This window comes from Oreochromis niloticus, linkage group LG1 (genome assembly GCF_001858045.2).
Source record: "Oreochromis niloticus isolate F11D_XX linkage group LG1, O_niloticus_UMD_NMBU, whole genome shotgun sequence".
Lineage (NCBI taxonomy): Eukaryota > Metazoa > Chordata > Actinopteri > Cichliformes > Cichlidae > Oreochromis > Oreochromis niloticus.
The window spans coordinates 31,182,425-31,203,562 of record NC_031965.2 but is presented as its reverse complement, the minus strand read 5'-3'; positions in this window follow the sequence as shown (position 1 = coordinate 31,203,562).

The window sequence follows — 21,138 nt, the reverse complement described above, 5'->3', positions numbered from 1 at the left end:
ACACTACATCAAAGGGCATCTTTAGTTTCTCACAGTGTAAATTCAAGACATGTAAAACAATCTTAAAACAAAAATGGAAATTTACTGGATGAATGCAGTGGGGAATAAATGTTTATCAGTCACTTAGACAACTTCTGTGATTAATATCATGTATTTTCTTTTCATCCATTGTCACGAAGCTTACCCAACTAGGGCCTTAGTGGGGTGAGAGCGTATCCCAGCTGACACATGGATGAGATGCTGGGTACACCCTGGACAGACCACCAGTCAATAACAGGGTTAAAACAAACAGACAGGCAACAATGAATACTCATCTGCAACAAGCCAGCCAATTGAGAAGTGCAAATTAACAGAACATGGATATCACTGGACTTCTGGAGAAAACCAATGCAGACACAGGGAGAACAAAGTCCACATAGAAAGATCCCCTGTGGTAGGTTTGAACCAATAATTTTCTTCCCTGCTGAAAAGGTATACATATAAAAAATGGAAAGTACTGGACTGTGAAAGCAAAGTAGTAAAAAAAAGGTCGAAAAATCTAAATAATGAGATGAAAGATACTAAAGCCTGCTTAGTTTTTTTCTTAAGCTTGATACTAAAAAGACTGTTCTTTACATGCGTTCCACTTTTGCAGTGTTTGCACTGGTAGCTGAACTACATTTAAGTCAGTCACTGAATACCTAACAACACACCGCTAACACCCTTTAAAAATAGAATGAAAATGAGCTAAATTAGGGTAAAAGTGAGAACACATGCAAATCACTCTGCAGCCAATCTCAGCTGCTCACAACTTGGAAAATCAATGTCATATTAAGGTGCTAATGAAACACTTTTTTTCCTTTTTATAACCACACAGTTTTTTTTTAATCATTGCATTATATTAGTTTTGTGTTAAAGTCATATTGCTCTTTCCACAGTTGTCTCTCTCTCTCTGTTTCCAGATTACCTAATTAATATCTCTATGGTGAGTTCTTCTGACTGTGTAGTATTTAATCCATTTTCCCAACATTTTCTACATTTACACATTTCTACACTTAGTTCATGGCCATGAAGAACTACTAGTACCACCAATTCATTAATTTAGATTGATTAAAAATGTGTTAAGAACTATTTTTTCAACTTCTGTAGTAGCAACCCAGTTTCCAAGAACACAGGTCTCCCTGCGAGGTTTTAATTACATAAAGGCTGTGCTAGAATTAAATCAAAACAAGCCAACACAGGGTATATTTCACTTTTTTTCTAAGTTTTAACACCACCTCAACCCATCAACCAGCAATAAAATGTCTCAACATTCACCATATGCTCACTTTGGTTACTGCTATAGTTTTAGGACACTGACATAGCATAGTCTCTGTTATAGTGCGTACACTGTTCACTATCATAGTCTGTTCAGAGCGCTATGCTTCCACCACTGTAGATATATTCATCATTCACTGTAGATCTGTTTACCACACATCCGTACATCTGTACATACGTAGCACATCTGTATATATTTAGCACATCTGTATATTTGTTCATAGTACATCTGTATATCTGGCTATCTGTATAGCAATAAAAAACATTTGTATGCTACACAGATCATATGTATATCTGTACATATGTATGCAACATTACATCTGTACACTTGTCTGTAGTTCATCTGTATATTTGGTCTCTCTGTACATAATCTGTTCATAACTATTCCACCATTATTCTACACTTATCTGTATATATCAGTATATTGTACATTTGCCCGCAGTACATCTGTATATTTGCTCTCTACTTAATTTATCTGTATATAATTGCTCTTATTGTACTTACTGCTCTTGCACTTCTGATTAGATGCAAACTGTATTTCGTTACATGTGTAATGACAATAAAGTTGAATCCTAATCGTAATTATAGATAATGTATTATCGTTGTTATATAGAAGTTGGGGGAAGAAAATGCAGAGAAGATTTTTTTTCTGTATTGATAGATGCATGTAAAGACCTGACCTTATATTAAATAACTCATGTGTGTTTGACAGTAAATAAATGAAACTGATTTAAATGTCTAGGGTAAGTGAACAATTTCTATGCAGCGGAGTACTGTAAACATGACTGAATAAATGAAATTTAGTAATGCGACATTCCTTTTATCCTTCACTGCAGCTTAAACTTGGAGTAGTGTATCGGTCAAGGCAATGCTTGCAGCTCTTTAACTTACAATAAGAATCTGAACCAAACCACTTGCCTTTTCGGATAGATAAACTCAACCCCATGCAGTTAACAGCTTTTTATGGAGAGAAACTGATTTTCCAATGTTTATACCGTTTAAAACCGCTATAAATTAGAAAAAGAGAAGCTGATATAATTTTGTTTGAGCAGAATCTCTTCACTTGACTGAATGTGTCTATAAAATTCTCAGAGAAAAGTAGGTTGCTAAAATGCACTTAATTTGGCATGATAGATTGAGTCCATGCTTCAGTGACTGTAATTGAATCTGTGACCTATTTCTTCAGAAGAAAATTGTCTCTGGGGTTATTTGTCACCATACATTTTAATGGAATTCAGTAGACTGGCACTGAATTTATACATTTTATCCAATTATTAGCATTCTTCTTGCAATCAGTAGGTTATTTTACATTTAGTGTTTGTTGAGTAACATCCTTCAACTAAATATGATGCAGATGTGTGCGAACTCAGTGCCTCTACCAGTACTATTACAGGAGATTGAAAATCAACATAAACACAACAGTGAATGGCAGAACGCTGCGGTTGGCAAGATTCCTATTTATTATATCCTATTCCTCACTGGAAATCCCACCAGAGATCAGCTACTAAGAAGGAAATCACAACATAAGCCAACCATGTCCAGTTGTTCCTTCACTGAATGTCTCTATTAACAGGGATCATTGCTGGTTCTTCTGGCCTGCTATAAATAATGTATCACCCGAGTTACAGGAACAAACATCACAAAAATAGCCTGACAATGCTGAAAGCCATAAATGGATTTCTGAAAACATATAAGATGAAAGAAGACCTGCATTAATCAATACGTCAGTCCAAACATAATGTAAATTTAAAGCTAATGTGAGTAATAACCACTGTTCTCTTTACTTTGTTTTACCTACATATTATATTTAGCTTTTTCTCAATGTATAATGCATAGGAATCAAAATATCACTGTGTATTTATGTGTATCTTCTGTGTCTTCCCCAGCATAAAAAGTGCAGTACCTGATTGTGTAAATGGAATCACATGTAAGTTACTGTCCTCCCAAATATCATGGTTTGACCTACTGTAAAAGAAATCACTATGAAAATGATAACAGGAGGAGACAGGTCTGGTCAGACAATCAAAAAAGTGGAGGGAAAATTCTCACTCTTCAGAAAGACATCGGCAAGACTTCTCCAAGAACAAAGCTAAACTCTTAACTCAGAGTCATCTTCAAATATACTTGCAAGGTAAACCAATTTGCTTTCATACACTCAGGTAAAAAGCATGAAAATTGTTGTTGTCTTCTTGACACACTTGTACAACTATACATTTGATCCTCTTTGAATAGTGTCTATAGACAATGTCGAAATCCTCCAGAAAACACAAACATTTAGCTTTTTGAGTATTGTTTTTTTCTAGAAATAAAAAATATTAATAGTAATTTTTCATAAAGTAAATCAGTCTCAAAGGTTTGTGTTTCCTCCTAAAGCGGAAATCATAGCCTTAACCTTAAACTAAATATAAATAAAAAGTGAACTTTATTGGCACAAGTGTTACCAGTCATTGATATCATTGTCATAACACTTTTTAAAGCTACAGTGTTTAAAATCTCACTAGATGTCAGTAGATTGCAGATTATAGCCACTGTTTGTTTTTTTACCCCTCCCAATTCAAGTGCATAATCTTAGCTATGTTGGCTGGTGTAGGACAAACAATTCTGGCCGCCGTTCATCTGCAATGAATGTATGCTGCTGTTTACCTTCTCCCAAATAAATTGCCTCAAACAACAACTAACTTTACATTAAACTGCTCTTCCTGCAAAATTCCTTTGCAGTTTTCCCTGCATATATTGCCTGTTTCAAATTCCAAATGTTCTTGTCAGACATCAGTAAAGACGGGAATTGAGAATCGTTTCTTGTAGAGAACCAGATGCCAGTAGGTCAATTCCTTGAAATTGTTTGTCCACGTGCCTATCAGTTCCACTTGTGCTACAATCAGCTGATTTCGGTTTATGTGAGAGTGGCACACTCTACAGTCTACAGTGTGGATTTTGACATTACTTTTATTTTTATTCGACAAAAGGACAAGACCGAGATGGTGGGGTGCAAAGGGCATCCAGGACAGAAACAACTGAATAAAGCTACTAACACAATTTCAGCTGCACAGATAGCATGCTAGCACTAAGCTAGCCAAGAACCCAGAGTGTGAGCCGAGTGAATGCCGACACCATCCCAGCCAGATACTGAACTTCAACAGGTAACAAACTGATGAGCAGTCAGACGGCTGCCTCTGTTTCTACCTGTTTGTGTTTCTAAAGGAGAATCACTCTGGCAATCACTTTAAAGTCTCTTGGTGCCAGTTTTTATCTTTGCTTTGTGCTGTCGGCTATGTGTTCATAACTAAATGCTAGGAGAAAGATCACTAGGTGTGTCCTCATTCGGATAGGGATTTGTGTTGATGCGCGGGGCTATAGCCTCTAGGTTTATATTGTTAAATGATAATTATGAGACATTGCATTTTAGGTCATTTTACAGAGAAACAGTACCACACTACCTTACACAAAAGTGTTCTGTGTAATACATTACTTTTTTGAGTAACGACCTCAAAACTGATCATAACAAAGAGGGGAAATACCTCTAGCATGCACAAACATTTGACTACACAGCATGCAATCAATTTGAATGAATGTAATGTCTTTGATATGCTACTTTTTGGTGGTGATCACTCTCAAAGCAGAGCCAGTGAGAACCCAATGAGAAACAATAAAAGAACTGATAAGGAATCAAATCATTAAGTGATATTGATAAGGGATTCGGAATCACTAAATTTGATTCCCATCCCTAGATGTTAGAGAGACTGCCTTTGTATTGAAGTGAAGCTAGTTGTTGGTAAGTCTGTTGCTTGTTCCTCTTGACATATCTGTTTCTGTATTGTTCCCTTGCCAGTTAATGCATTCAGTATTCAATTAGACCATCTAAGTGAATTATAATCCTTCTCCATATTTAAGAACTATGACCACCATTGCAGCACCATTACTAGGTCTTCCGTAATTCTGTTTGCTAGCTTACAGCTAACATCTGTTCAGCTGAACGCACTGACTATTTGGTAATAAACAAAAAACACAGGTAAGACTATTAAGAATGTCAATTGCTGTCACTATTAAAGAAGCACAAGTGGGACATTCTTGGTTGTTCTCATAGACTACAATTTTATAAGTCACAAACATTGCCAACCATTTTCCTGTTGATATACACTTCATTCAGAGATATGTTCTTATCTTTTTACTCCCAGTTCTCAAGAATAGAATACTAGATGCAAATACAGACAATAATTATAAAAATGATCATGTACCCCATTCTTTATGTGAGGCTTATAATAGGCTGAAGTAATGAACTTGTAGTCATGGACTTCATAATTGCATGACTTAATGTAAGTGTGGCTTCTAATGATAAAGTACTTCTGGTGGTAAAATGCAATTAGTGGGGGTACCATCCAATCTAGCACAGCTGTCATACTAACATTTATGTGGGTTATAAAGTTCAAAAATATGAAGACCCAACTGGTATAGACACTTTAATAATTATGAATTGTTTTAGTGTCCTCTGGTTGTTCAGTTAAGTCAAACTGAGAATGTTTTCTTCATTTTCTCATAGTAAACCTCTGTTTATCATTAAAAGTTCAATTGGTTGACTCTCGGTGGAAATGTTATCCATATCACACTAATGAGTTCCTAGACGTTTTTGTTCTAATTAATGCTACTAATTCCTGTTAATTAATTGTTGGTGAGGCTCGCTCCATCTGCTGAGTTGAGGAAAGTAAAATTGGGTCATTATGAAAAACAACTTGGTGATATCGAAATATGGGTCTATTTTTCCTCACTAATTTGTTAAGCAAAATGCCTCAGCAGTCTGCTAAGTAGCAGATGAAAGCTAATGTTTGCAGTGGCATCTATTTTGCATGAAAAAGTCATTCTGTTAAATAGTTTATCATATTTATGGATGAGAAAATGTAAAGCAGTGAATAATGCCAGTGGCAGTCAAATGGATTCCGAGTATTATCCTAGTCCAACACAGAAAAAACCTCACACACAAAAACCAGAATAAATATCATTGAAGGATCACATTGCAAAATATGATTCTAAAATGTGTTCCTCGATAATTACCTTAATCTCAGAGCTTGTTAATTGGACAAATAAACAAACAATGACAATCTGCTAATATTTGATGCTGACAATGAGAAACAATGCTGCCTGATCGTGATCAATCTTGTGGGACATTGTGAGGCCAAGCTAAATTTTAAAGGGATGGCTTTGTATGCTATTTACTCACCATTCATTGTATTCAGTTTAATTCAAAGGGTTATATTCAAACAGCATGAAGTGACATTGGTCTTCATGCTGTTTGAGCTTTTTATCCTAGATTCAGCCTTGGCCTTTTAGATGTGTACACTCTGGCTATGTGCAAATATTTGAGGCAGAGATGTGTTAGAAACTGCAAGTCAAACCATTAACCTTCAGTAGAGGTTCTGCAGCATATCATACTGCTTCAACTTGTGTTGTGGCTTGTGGTTAAAGAACAGAACACAGTGACCAAAAACTCGTGTGTAATGCAAAGTAAATCTAGTCGAGTTACACACACTAAACACTACTTTTGTTACACTTGAATTTAATGTAACCCATTGCTGTTTTTGTTAAATGTGTCGTGAGCTGTTTACTGAACCCTGTGGTTGTTTCTGAGGCATTATTCTTTTGAGGATGTCAAACCTTTTCACGTGCATGAGTGACCAAAATATTACCTGGTTGGTATGTTCTAGCCCGTTTGAGCCAGAAGTCCACAATCCATAAGATGACAGAAAGACAGGCTGCTCATGACTTTTGATGATGATGCTGGAAATGACTTTGCTGTAATGTATGTTGTTACACAATACCAGAAAAAAAAATTGTACAATTCTGGAGGCAGATTTGCATAAATTTGCTTTATGCAAAGTCCATGCTCCCTGGTGATGCAAGTCCTCTTTAGTGTTCTCTACAAAATGTAGCACGAAAATGACAGAATGCACTTCGCTGTGTTTTTAAAACAACTTCCTAGCCATGCAACTGGCACAGCACATCGGGTCTCACGTAATATGTAGGTAGACATGGTTTTTCTTAGTAGGATTTCATTGTCAGAATAAACTGAACACCATAGTATCCATGCAGTCTTTTTGGAGCTTTATGTATGCCACACTCGACATCTGGGGTTTTCAGAATTTTAAGACCGCACTGGCAAGAAAATACGGAGAAATTCTGTTGCAGGCAGTCATTAAATTGTCTTAAATACCCTTTGAATTGCTCTGAGACCAATTAACGGTGTTTCATTGCTCAGAGATACAGTATGATCAAAACTGCATTTCCCTGTCTGATGGTATTGTTTAACAATTGCTGGAGCTATTAAAACTGGCACTGATGTGGAATATTAACTATAATCCTCTGAGATGTTACTGTGAGAGTAGTTTGTCAGACAGACAACAGCAGCTATCAGCCAAGATCAACATTATGTTTATAATGATATTGTTTTGAGATCTCCCTCTTCCTCTGCTTTTATCTCTTAACTGAGGCAACTGTGTAAATGAAATCTTTGGGAACTATTTATAATTTTGACAAAAAAAACAACTCCCCATCTATAACTAAAAAAAATCCACTTATGCATGCCAGAAAGTGGGCTTGTAATGAGACAGTAAAAAAGTATAATAAAATAATAATATACAATAAACGCTGTCGCAACAAGGAATGAGGCGCTCATAACCACAGACTGTACATAATAGATGTGACTTGCTGTTTCACTGAAAAGTTAATCCAATGGGGAAATGTCTTAAATCTGCAATATTTCAAATGGCCTGCTAATCGTATAGAGGTCTATAATTTTTGTTTCTAACAACAGGTGTTCATTTTGGTGTTCATTTTGGTAATTATGACTCCATGTTGAGTAAAATACATCCAAAAACACTTTTGTTGCTTTGTTATATTGTAACTAACAATTTGTGTAAAATTATTGATTCCTTGGTTTTCAAGCTAGATCATGTCCAATGACATTCTGGCAGGTGCGCACATCTAATATACAGTCTATCCACATAACACAGTCAACCCGGGTTAAAAATGATCATTTTATTCTCGGTATAGCAAGTGAATCAAGTAAAGCCTAATGATTTTATTTATTTCAGTAAGTACTTTGTCACTACCTAGTAACCATACAAGCAGTGAACATGATGGAAAATAATTATTCATTCACACCGACTGATCAGAGAATTTAAATCAAACCCACTTGGACATTTGACCTTGTCTCAAGGCCTACTTCTGTGCAATATCAGAGATGTTGGAAACCTATAATATTGATGATTTGCTATAAAAAAAAAAAGTATATTGTGACTCAGCATTAAAGATCCTATTTGATGTATATGCCGTTTTTTTGTTTTCTTTTATATAATAGCATGGTCTAAAAACACTGTAGTGTTTTCGTCCAAAAAGAAACTGGCATGTTGAGCATTGCAATGCTGTGAATTATGATGGACACAATGCATTTATCATTGGGAGGCCAGTGTTCCTACACATCGCACCAGGTTTGAAGAGGATAATGATTTAAATGCCAACATTTTTTCTGATCTGTGTCTGCTTCAGGGCCTTTTTATGACATTTCTTGCTCTACATTTGAATTAGTCTTTTTGATAAGAAGTCCATTTAGACAAGAATCTGAAACACTGAGTTAATCTATCAGCTAGAGCAAAAAAAAAAGGAAAAGTAATGTCTCTTTTGTCTGTACCGTAATGTCTCTTTTGTCCATATTGACATCTTGCTTGAATAAGACAAGTTGTAGAACAGTGATGAGTTATGTAAAAATGACACACATAAAGAAGAAGGTTGTCAGTTCTCTCGTGGGCTGCCTCAGGCTGAATTTCAAAGAGTAACTTAATACCAAGCTGAAAGACTATTTTAGTTATTTCTTCCTGCTTTAAAGAGTGCTAACCCCTCATCATACTCCATCCATCCATCCTTCCATCCATCCTCTTGACTGCTTATTTAGCTGGATCATCCGGAGCCTAGCCCATGTTCAATTCTGTGAGAGACAGGGTACTACTTATCGAGTGTATGAGTGGTCAGCGTGCTTGCAGAGCTGCACACTCTCATTATGAGAACTTCAACAACAAGAAGTTTTAAAAAACAAAACAATAGTTATTTAATAATTGTCATCAATATTCTAATTTTATTTGCAAGGAAGATATCTGCTATTTTAAATAGTCACAGATAATCAGTACCAAAGCCTATCTGGAGATATGTTTATATATGACTGGTGTCTCGTATAGTGCATATTCCATTTATTTGCAGGAATAGTATAAGCAGTTGTAAATAAATGTTTAACATGTGGTGCAACTAATGATGTGACGAATTGAAGTTCCAAACAAGCAAACTGACTGTGACTGTTTTACATATGGCATCAGGCATCTCACTGCATGTTAAATAGATTTAAGGAGTAAAGTATTGTATGTGTGTCTGAAAGTGCTAAGCTGAGCAAAGACAAAATGAAGCCGAGAGAAATCCTTCCTACGGATCAGCTTCACAAAATAAACACTTTCTATCCAAAGGGGTGTCTATGTCTATGTTCACAGACCAAATATTCAGTGGATATAATCTTATACTTGACTACTTTACAAAGAAATGATTGCCCTCCTCTTAGTACAAAGCTTAGAGCTACAGTATAAAATGTATCTATTAATCTCCCTCAAGTGAGCAGATTGTCACTACCAGTAGCATCAGGGAAGGACAATAATGCAGTGTTGCTTGAGTCTAAAGTAGCAGCAAAGAAAGAAAGTCTACATAATTATTCAGCTGTTTCTGACACACCAATCCAATCTACAAGGGCTCTAGATTGTGTCTCAGTAAGGTGACCTCTCCTTTGCTGTGGCAGAGCTTTAAAAAAACATCCACATCTAGACCTGCCACAGCATACAAAGACTGCCTTTGTTCAATAAAACATTGCATCAACCTGAGTAGTGTTTTAGAAAAGTGTAAAAGTGAATAAAACTACAGCAAACATAGAATGGAAGCCTATTATTGAGTTCTGTGCAGGAGGCCTGCAAAAAGAGAGATTTGCAGCACACAACCTACAGTTTCCTGTGGCTTTTCAGGCTTAACGTAATCATTTGTGTTAAAGCATCAAAAGGAAAAACAGGAATAGTGGGCACTCACGTAATGCTGTTTTTGTCAGGTGAGCATGTTGTGTGATTGCATGTTTCATAATTAAAAGAATCGACGGATGGCTTTCTGTCTATAATCTCCACATTTGTTGTAGCTTTAGCTGGCAATTTAAGCTTATAGAAATCACTGTGGCCCTATAATAACCACTGAATATTTCAAGGTAAGAATGTAGTCTCCAGTGAGAAATTGCCAGGGACCTCTCTTAAAAAAAAAAAAAGTCACCAGTTGTTATTGTGAATTGGAAACTTGTAATGAGATAATCAGTGTGACATTGTCATATAGACTGGTTTACTGATAATTAGTGAGCTATGGAAAATCATTAATGGAGGATTTCAATTCAGCCATGACTAAAAAAATGGTTATGCAAAGAAGGATTTTATCGTCTTTACTAATAAAACTGCACTTTACAGTCTGTTATGACAGAGGAATGGACCAGTGAACCTAATTTGCACATATTCCAATAATAAAATGTAAAGTAATGTCAACTGTAATGTTTAGTTAGAACATATAAAGTCATGCTTAGAAGTGGAAGAACACACACAGATTTGTTACAGGAAACAAGTTAATTTTCACTGTGGGTCTACTTTGGCTTCTTTAAATAAGACAAACAGGCGACATGAAACATTATTTCATTTGCATAGGTTAATTAAAAACAGTGTCTGACTTCTTTTTTCTGTGTTGATCCAAATACTAATTAAAAACCACAAGTAAGGTACATAAACTGATAATGCTGACAGCTTTTTGCATGGGCCTTAGAGGACAATTATTTTTAAATCTTTAACATTGGTATTTCTGGTATTGGTATTATAATACGTTTGCATTATTTACTAAACAACAAAGCCAGTGATCCACTTTTTAACTTACATGGTGGTACAGTCTGGTTACCTTGATGCTGAATTTGTATTTAAATGAACAGATCTGGGTTTGTGTTCCTTTTATGTGAAGGGTCACTATATAGTTCTTCTTGTGAAAAGAAGAATTATAGTAAATGGACTGGTAATTATATAGTGCTTTTCTCCTCTTAGTGAGCACTCAAAGTGCCCACTAGAGGCCACATTCACCCATTCACACAAACATTCATACAGCTCTTTATTTTACATCTTTAAATGCTTTATACCTATCACACACACACTCGTGTTCTGATGCATGTATTGGGGGCAATTTAGCAACCAGTATCTTGCCCAAGTGCACTTCAGTATGCGGACTGGCAGAGCTAGGGATCGAACCGCTGACCCTCTTTACCTGCTGAGCCACACTTGCTTCATCCTGTGACTTCTCTTAGTGTCCTTTGTCAGAGTAAAGCTTTTTTCTTCAGCTGCATCTAAAAATTACATTTTTGAAAAGTTAACTTGCAAAATTACAGTTGACCCTGTGACACTTATTCACATTGGACTTTACACCAGTGAACCCATTTAAGGGTTGTTAAATGGCCACTTGGCCACATTTTGCTATTTAGACGGAAGTGCAGTGAAGGTTAAAAACGAACCTTTCAAAGTCACAGAAAATACTAATAGATGCACCCCTGAACCTTAGGTCTAGCTGAATTTGGTCAGGGAAATGAAGAAAACTGAGAATACTCTAATGGGACTCTATTCTGAGAAGAGTGGGAGGAAATTTTGTGAAAAACAAAATAAAACTCAGATTTTTGTTTGTAATGACATGCTAATCATTGTGTCTTAAAGTAAAACTCAAAGGATTTGATACTAGGCATGATTCATCGCAAGAGATCACAGGCCCACATGTGTGGACAATAAACCTCTGAATCCCAGCCCTCTGAAAGTACATGCACATTTTTAAGTCTTGTCTTTGCTGCTAATTAATTGGAGTAGCAATTACATACATGCAGATGTTCAGCCAGATGCCAGTGAACTCTGCTCTGAAGTCATGTTGGCAAATTAAACCTGACAAACATGAGGCATGTAATCAAGAGTTTGTCTAATAACAAGAACTGCATCTGTTCTCAGACACACCTGGGATGCAAACATTTCCAAGATTTAGTGAAGTACAAATATTATGAGACAATACTTTATATGTTTGATCATGGAGCATCCAAATAGCTGCTTGAGAGACATACCACTGGAAATGTTTATCTCATTTCTTGACAGAACCTTTGTTCCATGCCACCTTCAGTTGTTTTCTGTAAGTTGGTATCCATGAATAGACAATAACAGATAATAATAGATAATAGATAATGTTCAGAAAGAAAGATTCAGTTTTGTTAGATGGAGTAGGCAGAAAGACATTTGTGTTTTTATTTTGTATGTGTGTTTTGTTTGTCATGGCAGTAGCACACCATTCAGTCCAGTAATATAAATAGCAATAGTATTAGCAGTACATACTTAAACGTATTAAATGTAAAGGTATTTAAAGGCATTTATGCATGAAAATGGATCTTGGCAGTATTATGTTACAAGTGTTAGTGATACATTAAGCACCACTCGTTCTTAAAAACCCTCATAACGCAGACAAATATTTACTTTTAAATGGGTTTCTTACTTTATCATCTAATGCACACAGGCATTGAGAACTCTTGCACATCACTATGTATATGTAGTAATAAAAGTTCTTATGTTTTTTAAAAAAAACTTCTGCTGATCGTTTCCCTGCTCGTTTTCTCCAGCGAAAACGGCACAGCTCCAAAGCGAGTCAAACTGCGATGTGCTGCAATGCAGATGGATTTTTCATTGCCCTGCTTGAAGGAGGGCAAAGCGGTAACATTGCCTCCCTTCTCGCCAGGGTCTCTCTTGTCTCGGCAGCCTCCAGTCAAAACGCATGATCATCATTCCTTCTCTCTTTATCACCACAATGTACCGCGTCCTCACCGCCTGACAATTTCATATACGCTGAAATTCATGACCTCATCACAATGCCGAAATTGATTTAGCATGCTGTGATTTCCTTTTCGCTTCTGAAGCCTATTCTGATTTTTTTTTTATTTTTGATGGCAGTGGGAATATGATGTGCTGAATTTTTGCGCTCTTCAATTACATTTGATGTCATGAAGTCAGATTTGATGGTGCTCAAACTGCACAAAGCAGCTGGTCCAGTATATGACAATAAACAAGGAAATACAGAAATTTTATACTACCTACAAAATTACTACAGATCTCTATTTCCACTTTAAGATGTCAAAATGAATGTATGTCATGTCTTTTCAAAGCTATAAAAGAACTCCAAGGCTCTTGTTCTTGCTATAAAGTCTCCAGTCTGTGAAATATTTACATTCATCGGGCAAGAGACAGAAGATTATGTACAAGATGATTTGTAAAAAAGGAATTGAATTAATAACTGGCTGGGTTAATAAAGTGTCTGGTGTTGTCAAAGATGACAGGTTGAGGCGATGTATTTGATAGGTAGCATTTATAAAATCCCATTGAAAGGCATCATTAATCTTCTCATCTGGATGCCATGGGACATAAAATGAAAGAGTGAGAAATTACTTGTCATCTTCACAGCAGTGCACTGGAACATTTTAAATGGGGATGTAATTGTTTTCCTGATTAGTTCAGCGTGGGCATGTGTCTATTTATTTACATCTTCTGTTAACAAGGACAGTGTTTGTTGTGACCTACTTCCCCCACCCATACCCAATTGCCAATGAAAAATCCCTTTGAGCACTGGGAGCAGCCGCAGAACTGCTTCTTCTGGAGTAAGGAACATTACAATAGTTGAAGTAGACTGTTCAAAGTTACCAGTGAAGTGAAGGGATTCTTTTCTTTATGAACAAATAGATGAGCACATGGGAAGTAACTAAACCCCTCTTTACGGATCCTGCTGTGACACTAATGATAATGTACGGTGACTGGGTTGAGCAGACAGGATTAGTGTTTTCCCAGAGAGCTATATATTTTGGATTGATGTTATGTGCATAAAATGGGCCATTATTGGGCTATCTCCCTGGTGTGGGAACTGAACGAGATGAACCATAGTAAAACACATTCAATTTAAACAGATAACAAATAAGGAGGTTGAGAAAAGAAAAAATGTAGACTGAAGGGTGTTTATCCAAACTATATTCAGTCAACTTTAAATCTTCATCTGCTTCTTGCCTTTTGAACTAAAAAGGCAGCTTAATGCGTTTGTAATTAACTTTGGTGCGTTCATGCAGTTTTAAAGGAGGATGTGGAAACGGCATCACACGATTGCTGCAGATTTGACAGCTGTGCATCCATGATGAAAATATCGCTTTCCACTTTATTCCAAAGGTGCTCTATTGGATTGAGATCTGAGGACTGTGGAAACCATTTGAGTACATTGGGAAATAATAAATGGACTGGTTCTTTCTACTTTACCTGAGCACTCAAAGAGCTTTACAGAACATGCCTCATTCACCCATTCACACGCATTCATACAAAACACTTTTTTTTCTATGCCTAAGTGCTTTCTATCTTACATTCACACTCCGATAGATACATTGGAGAGTGACTTGGGGCTAGTACCTTGTCCAGAGATATTTGGGATGCAGACTGGAGGAGCCAGGGATCAAACCACAAATGTCTTTCTGCCCACAGTTGTACAACAGTAAATGTCTACAACCATCTGTAAAATACAGTTGATACAGTGGATGCTCTGTAATAGTTTGGAGCCGCATAAATTTCAGCAAACTGATTTTCCACCATGCAATATCATCTGGAAAGTATCTAATTGAAAGTGGCTTCATTTCACAACAACTCCCAATACTCTTCCAATGCAGTAAAACCATAGCTTGATAGAAAAGCACACAGTGGAACACTCTCAGTTATGGATTTGCCTCTCCATACCTCAGACCAAGACATTAGTGGAGCAGTGTAGGATCATCTTGACAGACAACAATACAAAGGTCAGCCAACATCCAAAGAAGAGCTTATTCTACTTCTCCTTCTTCTGCTGGCTGCTGCTTTTAGGGGTCACCACAGAGGATCATCTGCCTTCGTCTCTCACTATCCTCAGCAACTTCTCCTGTCACACTAGCCTTCTGCATAGCTTCCTTCACTACATCCATGTACCTTATCCAAGTTCTTGGTTCCTCCTTCCTAGGAGCTCTTTCGTCAATATCCTTTAAACACTTTCCCTCATCTGCACATTTTCAAACCATCTCAACTTTGCCTTTCTAACTTTATCTCCAAACCGCTCAACCTGAGCTGTCCCTCTGACATAGTAATTTCTAATTTTGTCCATTCTGACCACTCCCACTGAAAATCTTCACATTTTCAACTCTACCACCTCCATCTTGGCCTGTTCCTGTCTGCCCACTTCCACCATCTCCAAACCAGACATTATAGCAAGTCTCACTACCATCTTGTAAACCTTCCCTTTCACTCTTGCTACTATCTTTCTGTCACAAATCACCCATGACACTCATCCTAACCCACTACTATCTCAGCAAACTACTATTTCCATAGCTTCATGGCATAGCTCATCAGCTTTACCCTCCTGTAGTTACTCCAGTTCTGCATATCACCCTTGTTCCTGAAAACTGATGTTTGCATAATCCTTCTCGATTTCCCAAGCATCATTTCACTCTATACTGTATTCACTCTTTATTCAAATGAACTGATTCTTATAGAGCGCTTTTCTACTCTCCCGGAGTACTAAAAGCGCTCTATACAACACGGTACATTCACCCATTCACACAAGCACTTTCTTCTATGCTTTTAAGTGTTTACTACCTACCTACCATTCACACACATTCATACTCCGATGGACGCATCGGAATATCTTGCCCAAAGATATTTGGCATGCAGACTAGGGGGAGTCAGGGAATCGAACCTTCCGATCAGTAGGTGACCTGCTCTACCTCCTGAGCTACACCCACCCCTCACTCAAAAGGTCCACTGCCCTCTCTCCTAGAGATCCATACCTAGCTTTTCCTAGGCTTGCCTAAATCTGAAGTTGGTCATACTAAATATTGACTTTAAAATGCATTAGAATTGCGCAAACTCTGTTTTTATGCTAATATGCTAAAATATGCTCAATTTCCATTCATATTTACTCATGTTTCAGTTACTCATTTAAATAAATAAGTAAGGTAAGGTAGGCTTTATAGCTTTTAGCAGAATCATCTTTTCAGGCATTTCCATATCTTTCAATTTTGATTGAAAATGTAGCAACTTTAGATGGTAAAACTTATGAATTTCTTATGATTTTAGGAAATGGGACAACAAAAACTGAATTACCTTCATTTCAACTTCAACTAGTCCATCTGAACATATTAGTGTTTGTTTTTTCTTTTTGTTTTTAAGATTGATGTTATTTTCAAACAGTCCAATTCTGATCTCAACTGTAATCCTGATAAATAAGTATTGCTCTATGAGTCTGTATAGCCTTGTATACTGTAGGCACTAGAGACAAATGAGATGAAAAACATTAAGTTAGAGGGAAAGGTCATCCATCCACTAAAAACTGCAGATTTCATCCATAATTCACTGTATGCTTTTATTTATTGTTACTATTCAAACTTCTAAAATAATGTAGAGGACATTTTTTATTGGCCTTATTAGTGACAAATAAATGAATGCAATTTTGAGAAATCTGCAATAAATAAAATTGTAATAACCCCCCTGAGCAACAACCGACATCTCCAACGCACTCTTTCAATAACAACTCAATATCACTGCTTTTTAGAATGAAACTAAAATAGTTAGAAAACTGAACATTTCACAGAACGAAAACATAGAGAGGTGCAACAACTGACTTACTGTATATTTACTTTATATTTACTTTCTAAACCTACAATTAAAATACTTGCCCTAATTTTAACGGCTCAAAAATAACTCCTGAATGAGCAGATGTTTGCATTTTAAGAGCAGCTGTCATGGGTGGTGCCGGCAACCCATAACATGCATACTTGTTGTAATTGAGAGGTAGTTCTGCTTGTCAAGTGAAAAAGTACATCTGTTATTACATACTGCTGCTGCAACTGGCAGGATTTATTGATAAGGGTTGTAGAACTTCCTGGCAACCTGGAAATAATTTGAACTTTGTCACGGGGCCCCCAAGCTGTACTGCGCTATCAGGCAGGCTAGCCATCATTCCTCATACCATATTTGAATGTTTCTGTCATGGCCCTGCCCAGGATCCAACTGTGGCAGTACAATGAAAAGACAGAAAGTTTTTTTTATTATTATTATTTTATTTACCTTTATTTGTCTACAGATATGTTATGGCCGCTTACATGTGGGATAATATAAAATAATCATAATCCTTATCTTTATTTACTGTTATTGCTGATATGGAACACCTGAATGTTACTAACATAATTATTACATCACAAATTTATCATACTTTAAAAAAAAGGAAAGGCAAAAAACTCCTGTGGGGCATACTTTGCAAACAACCTGAATGAAATTTACAAATGTTTTTCTTATGCAGCCTCGAGCAATGTGTGCCTGTGAGGTGTTGGTCTCAGACACACACACACACACACACGCTCGTTCATGATGCAACTAGATCTAAAGCTGAACCTGATCACTCCAGTCTCCTGGGAATCTGCTGATGTGCCAAAAAGTCTCAAGTTCACAAGCAACAAAAACCCAAGGATGCAAGCCACCTGCTGCTGCTCAAACAAAACAACAGCCAGCCACTACAGGTCACACAGATACTTCTTCGAAGCACTGTTGACCAGCCAGCCCAACATTAGCATTGATCGAGACAAAGCCAGCCCCACAAGTCTTTAATAATTGATGATGAGTCATCGCAAAGTTGTTATTAAATGACTATTGCTCACTGCTCTTTTCAGAGGTAACCAGCTGTGTTGTAGGAGAAAGTCAGCTGAAACCTGTTTTTTTTTTTTTTTTAATACAACAATTTGCTGCTTCACTGCACAGATTATGATTACTGTAAGTCTAATATACATAATATAGGGAAGCATGATAAGATTTAAGGTGTCAGATTTAATATACTGGGGAAAAATATTTCAAGAGGAAATGGGACATGTCGTAACAATATTTTTATATTTAAAAACAGAGCTGAAAAATGCTGTTTTTCACAGCAACATAGTAAGGCATTATTTTGGATCATCTGAAATTCACTGACCATCCCCCATATTAGATACTCCTCTCTGCTGCTGTCGCAACATCTTTATATAATATGTGCTATTTCAGACTGCTGCAATGAGGAATATGATCCTAAATATCAATGCCTCATTCACTGCACACAGATGCTCAGAGCACAGCTTGAGGAAGGTACACAGACTTAGAATCAGCTTAGAAATTGCTTTTCATCAAGAGGAAGGAAAACTTAAAAAAAAATCTGACATGACAGATGGTATGTGTGAATGAGTAGGAACAGAATACTGCATCATAAGATAGCATGTCTTTTCATACCTGTATAAGCCCATAATTCCTATGATTGAACCAACTCTCGACATGAAAATGGCTGCTCAAAGAAAACCCCATACAAAGAGCTACATGGAGAGGGGTGGGGCACAAACAACAGACACGAGTTAATTTATAGGTAGCTTTTGTTCAACAGCAACCGCAAAAACATTATACCTCAGTAAGTCTACTTTATTAGTTGGCATGGATACCTTGCCTTGTTTTGCTAAGAAAAACAAACAAAAGAAAAAAACACTCAACGGCACGTCGCATCTGTTCTGCTAACGTTTTTTTCAGTCAACACAGACATGATTGTTTTTGTGGCTCTAGCTGCTAAGTTTGACACAACACCAGATCAAATTGAATCATTTAATTTGAGATCTGTACCATGCTAAACTAAATCTTTTACTCTCCTGCTCATCACTGGACTTGAATGACACAAAAAATTTAATTTTTTGAGTATATTGACAGACATTTGTTTTGATAATGTGCAAAGATGTTAGCTTGAATTTCAAAGAATGCAATAGTTCCATTCAGGACAGCTTTTTTTGCAAAACTGAGTTCTATCTTGCTGCACAAATGGATGCACACACAAGCCGGCACCCCGCTGTGTGTATTAGAACTGGTACAGTATATTTATGGCTGGCACCGTGTCAGTTTTACATAGAAGTGAATGAGAGAAGGAAGTTGCACCTGCCCCTTTGTTCTCTTCCCCGAGGGGGATCTTTGTGTGGATCTTTGTGTTGCTGTGTGCACTCTGGAATACAGTGACAAATATCAGTCTATAATCCACAGAGACACTGACAAAGAATGAGTTTGTTCCTTCTCTTCTATTCACTGTTACAGTTACATGTATGTTAAATGAGTGGAATTAAGCTGCAGGCTGAGCTATCTAGAAGTATTTTAACAGAATAATCTCAACTACTGCCTTCCTTTTCCTTTTTTCTTCTTTTTAAAATCCACTCACTTTTGCACATACACACACACACACACACACACACACACACACACGCGCATGCACACATGGAAATACAAAAGAAATAAATTAGGCATTCTGCCAGGCCATTACCATTTTTAAAAAGCCATCTACTGATTTAAGGGGGCAAATCCTGAAAAAGAAATCTATTAAAGCAAATTTGTTACAGTATAATGGAGAAAGAGGACATGTTGTTAAAACGCAAAGAGCATCTGTATCACCTCGCCTAAAATAAAGAGAAGAAAAATACACTCCTTCCAATTGCTTCAGCTGTTTCTGCCCCATCCTGAGAGATTGGAGCTGCAGAATAAAGAAGGCATCTGTACTCTTCCAGGTCAGTCATGCCCTGTTTGGGAAGGTTGGAATTTGAGATCCAAGGATAAACATCAGCTCCCCAGAGAGGACGGTTACTCACGTTTAAATACTGCACAGGGAAAATGAATCTCTCCACAAGCAAAACAACCATGAAGAACACTTTCATAAGGCTCTTTTGGGAAAGTTAATTCTCAACCTGCACCTTTAGGCAGCACAGAAACTTTGTTTGACTCATCCTTAGCTGCTTCTTTAACTCACTTGAAAAACAACCACTGTGCAGAAAATGAAGAGAAATGACAATGTAAATAAAAACAGAAAGTGTCCCATTTTTCTATGAAAACTGCACTCTGCGTTTGCTAACAGAAATCACTGGAGCTAAACTTGAATAAGCCATTTCTTTTCAAATGTTTAAAATGTAATTCTGATATGCAGCATTTTCTAACCCTGCACATTTTCTATTCATTTTGATCACCCATCTCTTTATCCTGGGGAGAGAATAATGTCTCCATGGGCAGAACCAAGAGTAAACAGCTGTGCCTTTGTATTATGAGTGGTTACAGGTAATCAACAATGCATCCACTTACCCAAGACTCTTCACAGAGGGGATTGTTTTCAGCTGCACTCAATGATTGAAAGCATTAGTGATGAATGGCAAACTGCTTAGATGGTTCACAGTCTTTCACTGTGACCATGACCACCATGTGATCACTGAGAGAAAAAATAAACCATTTTGATGTTTACTTATCTCTCACATTCAAGTATTGCAGTTTTGAAATTGCAGATGCACAAGAAGATGCTGTTTGTATTATAATTTGCAGAAGCACTATCTGTGAATGTAGTCACAGGCAATGCAAACAGAACAAGAATGTGTTTTTAGCGAGCTCCAGGTGCACGTATTGTATCTGGCGAATAGAGTGTTTTAGGCTCTTGATAAGAGACAAGGATGGTGACATGTGGCTGTGCAGATGCTGAGAAATCCAACATGTAGATCGCAGGTAAAATATGGTGAGTTACAAAAGAAACACTTTCATTTTCTAGATCCTTTTCGTTAAGATACACAGTATCTCAGTCTTTATCTATCCTCCCCTCAATACACAGTCACACCTGTTTTCAAAGTAAATGTTATCAGATCAGAGGCCATCCAAC